We start from the raw sequence: 8,572 nt of genomic DNA, 5'->3' as shown, positions 1-8,572 counted from the left end.
AAACTATTTTATACCTTCTTTTAATAAGATTTTACCATTTAAAATTTTTCCATGGTAAAATTTTATATTCATAATCAAAACTATATATGGTGGAACAGATGGCTAGTAATAATACCTTATTTGTATGTACCATAATGTTTTACAAAGTACTTTCATTTACATTATTTCAGTTAAACTCAATGAGATGATTAATGGTGATTTTTTTTTCAGTAATCTCTTCAGTATTAAAGCAGGAAAGGCAATGAATCCAATGTTTACTTTAACTTTCATTGGAATTTTTTATGTTTATAAACATGAGTCACACTAGTTTAATTTTAACAGCAAACTTAAAAATTCTTGGTTTTGAAACTGAAGCTGACTTTATAGAATTAATTAGTTAATTGTTCAACATTTCTTGAATACCTGTTATTCCCCAGAGACTAGATGAGGGAATTCGATGGTTTAAAGGAGAATTTTTACAAATCTAAAATTTTTAGTTGTATCACTCGATAAAGTCATTGCCTTGGTTCTGAATCATGATAAAAGACTGTTGATAAAACTAAAAATATTTAAACTACATTGAAGAGTTTATTTGACTAGAAGGGAAGGAAGCCAGGAAGAAAGCATTCAGAGTGAAGGCGGAATACGAAGTGATCTTAGGTAATTTTATACTTTTAGAGCTTACATTTCTTCTCAGTAATTGGCATCAGATAAAACAGAAAACTTATAATTGTATTTCTGATTCTCAGATTATCAAAATAATTAGTCAGCACCTGAGGGATATAGGAGAGGCAGCCTTGTCTATTATCAAGATACTACTTGGCTTCTGCAAAATTGTTCTGGTCAGGGCAAAATAATCCACTGGAAATCTAAGGAAACTGAGAAGTGCCTTAGCAAAGAAGAATGATTGGTAAAACTAAAACTGACCCTCACAGTATAATGTCCTTACTTTCTCTTTATTTTCTTTTTTCATTGTACAGGTCTCTCTAAGCAATAAGCTTAGGGATTTTTTTTTTCATTTATTTATTTTTTCTTTTATAACACTGCTACTACTAATGCCTACATTTTTTAAAATACTTATTATGTGCTGAGATTGGCTATATGTACTTTATGATTCTACTCCAAATTTGGTTAGAATATAAACAGAATTCACAATTTTTCAGCTTTTGATAGTTGTTCCTGGACTATGGTGATACTCATATTTTACTGCCTTAAGAAATTTCATGATTATTTTGTTTGTCTCAAAGAGGAGGGAGAACTCAGCTTCATTCATGCCTAAAATTTATCATATTATCATATTGTCTATGAGTGCTGAAGGGAAAAAATAAAATCTTAATAGATCCTTTATTTATAAAGAAAGAAAATCCCACCATAGTGACAGGTTCAAAAAATAAAAAAGGAAATCAATATTTTAGTCCTTGTTTTTCACTTGTACCTTATAGACTCTGGTGCAGTTCTAAAATGAATGCATCCAGGGGTTTCCCAAGCTAGCTTGCTAGGATCTAATTCTTACAAACAGAATATAAAGTATGGGCTGAAGCCTCCAGTAAAAGAACTCTTAAATTATCTACATTTCATCCTTGCTTCAAATAGTTCATATTTTAAAAGAGGAATATTGGAATTTGGGCAGAAAGAACCCGCTACACATGAGCAGTGGGAAGTAGAAGAGTGAGACAGGTATAGAATAAATTATTTTACTATGTTTTACATCCTGGAGAAGGCACTGGCAACCCATTCCAGTACTCTTGCCTGGAAAATCCCCTGCACAGAGGAGCCTGGTGGGCTACACAGTCCATGGGGTTGCAAAGAGACACGATTGAGCAACTAACATACACACATGCTTTACATAGCAGTTTTATAATTGGGGATAACTGATGACTATGTCTACTGGAGTTAGAAAGAGAAAGTTCTTTAAAACTTTTTTTTTTTTTGTCCCTAACAAATAAGTTTTCAGATCTTTTTCTCATAAGTGGCTGACTATATGAAATAGTTGCTTAGTTATGTTTGACTCAGCCTATGGACTGTAGCCTGCCAGGTTCCTCTATCCACGGAATTCTCCAGGCAAGAATACTGGAACTGGTAGCCATTCCCTTCTCCAAGGGATCTTTACAAGGCAGCAACTGAACCCAGGTCTCCTGCGCTGCAGTACATTCTTTATCGTTCGTGCCACCCGGAACGCTCTCCTGTGCTTAGTCACTCAGTTGTGTCTGACTCTTTGCGACCCCGTGGACTGTAGCCCGCCAGGCTCCTCTCTCCATGAGGATTCTCCAGGCAAGAAAACAGCAGAGGGTAGTCTATCCCTTCTCCAGGGGATATTCTGGTACTATATTTTAGAGGAAAATGAAATTCATGATGAGCCATTAAAGATTAGATATAGCTGGTTCAGTCTCCAGTTCTTCATAGGACTGCCCAGTCAAGGAGTTGTCTAGACTATACTTGAATTTTTCCAAGGATGGGTAAGGAATTAAAGTGACATGGCAGTGCATCTTGTAGTAACAGAATGAACCAACCTAGGACTGACCAAAATCAGCCTACTCATAATTTTACCTATAGAGACTAAAGTCTGGATATCACATAGTATCTATTGTTTTTTCCTTCTGGAAGTACTTAAATATAGTGATTTGAACTGACTGAAATCATAAATTACAGTTTTCTGACAGTCACTAGATTTCTATATTTCTTAATTCTGCTGAATTAAATATTACATGAGACCATATGCTGTCTTCCTAAATTGTTTATTCCAGTCAGATTGGCATCACTGTCCTTAACATTTTCCTCTTCTTTGTAGTTTTGAGCTTTAGAACTTATTTTACTACCAAGCAAATGTTTTCCATCTCAGCTCTGACTCCTGTCCTTTCTGCATTACTATTTATTGAGAACTTGTCATGTCTCAGGAATTGTGCTGATATACTTAGTAAGTAAGAAATATTTGCTGATTTTTTTAAAATCAGTGTGAGAAGTAAGAGTTACAAACAAACTGAATATAACAAGGTAAATATTAACAGAGCTATGTGAAAGAAGCACCATGAGAGACTATGGGAAATTTTACCGTAGAGGTGATCATGTGTAGTCTTGAAGAGTAAGAATAAATCAGCTGATAATGATGCATGAACACAATCATGCAGAACAAAAGGGTAGATAATATAATTTCAAGATTCTCCAGTTCCAGTATAGAAGGGCTAGGTTAGAAATTTTGGATTCAAATCTGTTTTACTTCCTATCTTCCTTTATTTTGATAAGTTACTTAACTACTCTAATATTTTTGTGACACCCATGTGTGTGTGTGGGTGTGTGATTGTATGTAATTCATGAGCAATACATATGCAATTCATGTCGTACGCAATCACATTACTGTACAACCAAGTAGACTGAACTCAAAGAGATCCACACCAGCACAGCTAAAATTAAGCTGTTGAAAGAGACAAAGAAAGAATCTTGAAAGCAGCAAGAGGAAAGCAACTCATCACATACAAGTAACTCATCCTCAATAAGATTTTGTTTTTTAGTAAATTTCTCATCAAAAACTTTGGAGGTGAGAAGGTAATGAGCTGATATATTCAAAACAGTCAAAGAGAAAAAAACTGTCTACCAAAATTCTGCAATAAATGCTAAAGGGTATCTTACAGGTTGAAAGGAAAAATCACTAGACAGTAACTCAAAGCTATAGGAAGAAATAAAGATCTCAGTAAAGATAACTACAGGGAAATTATAAAAGCTAATATTGTAATTGTTGTCACTCCACATTTTATTTTCAACATTAGGAGACTGACGAGTTAAAAAAAGCCTCACAAGTAGTTGTCTAAAAACTAGTGTTATTATAGCATTGGTTTGTAACTCCATATTTTGATTCCTATATAATCTAAGAAGCTAATGCATTAAAAATCATTAGTTTATGTTTTTGGACACTCAGTATATAAACATGTAGTTCTGTGACATCTAGCATAATGAAACAGAATTGCAAATATCGGAGTTTTTATATGTTGTGGAAGTTAAGTTGGTATAAATTCAAATTAGAGTAATAATTTTAGCATGTTAAATGTAATATTCATGGTAACCACAAAGAAATTATTGAGCATCCATGAAAATAAATGACAAGGGAATTAAAATATTTCAGTGCCAGAAATTTAACTAAACACAAAAGAAGATGTATACAAACTGAGGAACAAAAAATGTATAAGTTATAGACAGATTGGTGAGATAGTGTTAATTGCTCAGTCTTGTCTCTTTGTGATCCCATGGACTCTACCCGACTGAGCTTCTCTCATCTTCCCAACCCAGGGATTGAACCCAGGTCTCCTGCATTGCAAGCAGATTCTTTACCAACTGAGCCACCAGGGAAGCCCATAAGTCATATAAAAAGCAAATAGCAAAATGACAGAAGTGAGCCTCTACTTATGAGTAGTTACTTTAAGCATAAATGTATTAACCTCTCCAATAAAGAGACAGAGACCACTGTAATGGAATCAAATACTATGACTAGTTTTAAGAGACTCACTTTAAGTTCAAAGACAGAAAGGTTGAAGGCGAAAGGATGAAAAAAAAAAAGTCCAAGCAAATAGTAACAAAGGAGAGCAGAAGTAACTATACTACTATCAGAAAGACAGTTTAAATTTAAAAAAGAAAAATGTTTTAAGAGACCAAGAAGGATATTACACATTAATAAAGGACTCAGTATAGCAAAGTACATAACAATTATAAACCTACTTTATCTACTAAGAAATCATTAAAATAGATGAAGCAAAAACTGGCAAATTTTAACAAAAAAATAGACAGTACTACATAAAATGGTTGGGGACTTCAGTACTTTATTTTAAATAATGATACAATAGTGAGACAAAAGATAAGTAAGAAAACAGAGGACTTTAACAATATCATAAAATAACTAGTCATGATAAACACGTAAGGGATACTCTACCAAATAACAATAAAGCACACATTTTTCTCAAATGCACTTGAGATATTTTCCAGGATAAACCATATGTCAGGTCAGAAATTAAAACACAAATTAAAAAATATAAATATTATACAAGCCGTCTTCTCATGTCACAACGGGATGAAATGAAGTTAGACATCACAAATGGAACACTAGAACATTCACAAATTTGTTGAAAATAAACACACTTAAATAACCAATGGATCAAAGAAGAAATCACAATATAAATTAGAAAATACTTAGATCAAATAAGGGGCTTCCCTGATAGCTTAGTTGGTAAAAGATCTGCCTGCAATGTGGGAGACCCTGGTTCATTTCCTGGATTGGGAAGATCCTCTGGAGAAGAGATAGCCTACCCACTCCAGTATTCTTGAGCTTCTGTTGTGGCTCAGCTGGTAAAGAATCTGCCTGCAATGCAGAAGACCTGGGTTCAATCCCTTGGTTGGGAAGATCCTCTGGAGAAGGCAAAGGCTAACCACTCTGGTATTCCTGCCTGGAGAATTCCATGGACTGTATAGTCTATGGGTTGCAAAGAGTCGGACATGACTGAGCAACTTTCACTTACTCACTCACTAGAGCAAATGAAAATGAAAACACAGCATATGAAAATTTATGAGACACAGTGAAAGCAATGCTAACAATGCTATAAAAACCAACATTAAAAAACAAGGTCTCAAATCAACAATAAATCTTTACAAATTAAAGTAGAAAAAGAAGAAAAAACTAAGCTGAAGCTAGCAGAAGAAAGGAAATAATAATTAGAGAAGGAGTAAATGAAATAGAGAATAGAAAAATAGTAGCAAAAATCAATGAAATAAAATGTTGGTTCTTCAAACACATCAATAAAATTGGGAAAATCTTAGCTAGATTGACTAAGAAAAAAAGGAAAGACCAAAATTACTAAATCAGAAACTGAAGCGGGATTTTAAAACTGATTCTACAGAACCTAAAAGAATTATGAAACAATATGAGCAAGAAATTGAATAACATGGATAAATTGGACACATTCCTAGAAACAATAAACTTATAAAGACTAAATCATGGACAAAACTGAAAATCTGAATTGACATACCTAGTAAGGAAACTGAATATGTAACCAAAAATCTCCCAAGAAAGAAAAGCTCAGAGCCTTATGATTTTGCCAGTGAATTCTACCAGACTTAAAGAACTAAGACCGATCTTTCATAAGCTTTTTGAGAAGAAGAATAGGAAATACTTAGGCCATTCTGTGAGGCCAGCATTGGCCTGATACCAAAGCTAGACAGACGCTACAAGGAAACCACAGACCAGTGTCCTTTAAGGACGCTGATGGAAAAATCCCCAAGGAAATACTAGCAAATCGAGTTCAGCGTACTGAAAGGATAATGAACTATGGTAAAATTGGATCTATTCTTGAAATGCAAAGCTGGTTTAACAAATGAAAGTCGATTAGTGTGACACTACATTTAAAGGAAAAAAAAACTACATGGTCATCTTGACAGATGCAGATTTATCAACAGATGAATTTGACAAAATTCAACACCTTTTCATGACAAAAACACTCAATAAACTAGGAATAGAAGGAAACTACCTAAAACATGTTGAAAGCTATGTGGGAATATAAACTGTTATTGCAGAAAATAGAATGACAATTCCTAAAAACTTAAACATAGAATTATCATATGATATAGTAATTCCATTTCTGAGTATATACCCCCAAAGAATTAAAAGAAGGGTCTCAAAGAAATATGTGTACAACCATATTCATAGGAATATTATTCTCAGTAACTAAACTGCAGAAGCAAACTGAGCATCCATCAAAAGATAAAAAAACAAAAGGTGTGTACATACAATGGAATATTATTCATCTTTAACAAGGAAAGAAATCCTGACATATATTACAATGTGGAAAAAACTTCAGGACATTAGGTGCTCAATCACTCAGTCATGTCCAACTTTTTGCAACCCCATAGACTGTAGCACACCAGGATCCTCTATCCATGGAATTTTTCAGACAAGAGTACTGGAGTGGGTTTCCATTTCCTCCTCCAAAGGATCTTCCTGACCCCTGCATCGCCCATGTCTCCTGCCCTGGCAGGAGATTCTTTATCACTGAGAACATTATGGTGAGTTAAAATAAACTAATATGGTGAAAGAAAATGATGCCTAATTACATATATATATATATATATATATATATATAGAGAGAGAGAGAGAGAGAGAGACAGAGAGACAGAGAGACAGAGAGATAGTAGTGAAAATCACAGAAAATTCATGGTGGTTGTCAGGGATTGGGGTTGAGGGGAAGAGGGGAATAATTATTTAATGGGTATAGAGTTTTAGTTTTGAGGAGGAAAAGAGTTATGGATATAGATAATAGTAATAGATACATAATGGTGTGAATCTACTTAATACCACTGAATCTCATGTTTAAAAATGATTCAGTTCAGTTCAGTTCAGTCGCTCAGTCGTGTCTGACTCTTTGTGACCCCATGAATCGCAGCACGCCAGGCCTCCCTGTTCATCACCAACTCCTGGAGTTCAGGCAGACTCACGTCCATCGAGTCAGTGATGCCATCCAGCCATCTCATCCTCTGTTGTCCCCTTCTCCTCCTGCCCCCAATCCCTCCCAGCATCAGGGTCTTTTCCAATGAGTCAACTCTTCACATGAGGTGGCCAAAGTACTGGAGTTTCAGCTTTAGCATCATTCCTTCCAGAGAAATCCCAGGGCTGATCTCCTTCAGAATGGACTGGCTGGATCTCCAGTCCAAGGGACTCTCAAGAGTCTTCTCCAACACCACAGTTCAAAAGCATCAATTCTTCGGCACTCTGCCTTCTTCACAGTCCAACTCTCACATCCATACATGACCACAGGAAAAACCATAGCCTTGACTAGACGGACCTTTGTTGGCAAAGTAATGTCTCTGCTTTTGAATATACTATCTAGGTTGGTTATAACTTTTCTTCCAAGGAGTAAACATCTTTTAATTGCATGGCTGTAGTCACCATCTGCAGTGATTTTGGAGCCCCCCAAAAATAAAGTCTGACACTGTTTCTACTGTTTCCCCATCTATTTCCCATGAAGTGATGGGACCAGATGCCATGATCTTCATTTTCTGAATGTTGAGCTTTAAGCCAACTTTTTCACTCTCCTCTTTCATTTTCATCAAGAGGCTTTTTAGTTCCTCTTCACTTTCTGCCATAGGGCTTCCCAGATGGCTCAGAGGTTAAAGCGTCTGCCTGGAATGCGGGAGACCCAGGTTCAAACCCTGGGTTGGGAAGATACCCTGGAGAAGGAAATGGCAACCCACTCCAGCACTCTTGCCTGGAGAATCCCATGGACAGAGGAGCCTGGTAGGCTATAGTCCATGGGGTGGCAAAGAGTTGGACACGACTGAGCAACTTCACTTTCACTTTCATGCCGTAAGGGTGGGGTCATTTGCATATCTGAAAGCATTGGAGGCAGACGCTTTAACCTCTGAGCCACCAGGGAAGTCCAAGGTTATTGATATTTCTCCCGGCAATCTTGATTCCAGCTTGTGTTTCTTCCAGTCCAGCGTTTCTCATAATGTACTCTGCATATAAGTTAAATAAGCAGGGTGACAATATACAGCCTTGACATACTCCTTCTCCTATTTGGAACCAGTCTGTTGTTCCATGTCCAGTTCTAACTGTTGCTTT

General features: G+C 35.8%; 1 non-coding gene across 1 annotated transcript; it reads left to right on the top strand.

Annotated features, from left to right (window-relative positions):
- Positions 1 to 8,100: 8,100 nt before the first annotated feature.
- On the top strand, positions 8,101 to 8,172 carry TRNAS-GGA. Its single transcript has one exon. It is a non-coding gene; the product is annotated as a tRNA-Ser (tRNA).
- The last annotated feature ends 400 nt before the right edge of the window (positions 8,173 to 8,572 follow it).

The sequence above is a fragment of the Oryx dammah genome, unplaced genomic scaffold, assembly GCF_014754425.2.
Source record: "Oryx dammah isolate SB20612 unplaced genomic scaffold, SCBI_Odam_1.1 HiC_scaffold_29, whole genome shotgun sequence".
NCBI lineage: Eukaryota > Metazoa > Chordata > Mammalia > Artiodactyla > Bovidae > Oryx > Oryx dammah.
This window is presented reverse-complemented; position numbering and strand designations above follow the sequence as displayed.